The sequence below is a fragment of the Octopus bimaculoides genome, chromosome 21, assembly GCF_001194135.2.
Source record: "Octopus bimaculoides isolate UCB-OBI-ISO-001 chromosome 21, ASM119413v2, whole genome shotgun sequence".
In the NCBI taxonomy this organism is placed as follows: domain Eukaryota; kingdom Metazoa; phylum Mollusca; class Cephalopoda; order Octopoda; family Octopodidae; genus Octopus; species Octopus bimaculoides.
Window position 1 is genome coordinate 13,051,199 of NC_069001.1, and position 961 is coordinate 13,052,159.

General features: G+C 35.1%; 1 protein-coding gene across 1 annotated transcript in view; it reads right to left on the bottom strand.

Moving 5' to 3' along the window:
* Positions 1-961, bottom strand: part of LOC106883957 (GAS2-like protein 1) — a 19,716-nt gene that overhangs the window by 2,198 nt on the left and 16,557 nt on the right. The gene's annotated exons all lie outside the window — the stretch shown is intronic.

A 961-nucleotide genomic window follows, 5' to 3' on the forward strand; every position in this document is an offset into this window, starting at 1 on the left:
CATTTAATAATAATGATAATAACTACAACAAAATTACAACAACAACAACAATAATAATAATAATAATAATAATAATGATAATAATAATAAACACAACTACAATGATAATAACAACAATAATAACAATTAAAATAATAATGATTTCAATAACAATAATAATGATAATAATAATGATAGTAATAATAATAATAATAATAATAATAATAATAATAATAATAATTGTTTCTTCTGATCAAGGCAATAATAATTATTAGTTTCCTTTATTAATGTAATAGTATTAAAGGATATAATAATTAGTAGTGGTATACTAATCACAACATCGTCGCTGTCGTCGTCATCATCATTATCATCATCCCCATCTGCATCATCCTCATACTCATCCTCATCATCGCTATTATCATCCCCAGTCACCACGAAAAATCTTCAGTAACAAAACTTCAATTTCCATCATCATCATCATCATCAGTATCATCAGCGATAGCAGTGTCCCCACTACCATAGTTGTCGTCGTCGTCGTCATCATCATCATCGTCCTCTTCGTCGTCTTCATTGCAATCATCCCATTATCATAACCACTACATCCACCACCACTACCACCACAACCACTACGTCTACTACAACCAGCATTACGTCCAGCACCACCACCACCACCACCAGCACTGCCGCCAGCAGCAGCAGCAGCACGATCGTCGTCATCACCACTACCACTACCTACATCACCGTCGTCATCATAATCTACACCGTCATCACTCACCATCGTAAACTACATGAACACGAGGATCATCATCAGGATATGCAACAACAACAACAACAAAAACAACCGCTACAACAACAACAACAACAATAAAAGCAACTGCCACAGCAACAACGATAACAACACCAACAACCACAACATCTATAACAGCAATAAAAACAACAATAACAGCAGCAGCAGCAGCAGCAGCAATAATAACAACATCAC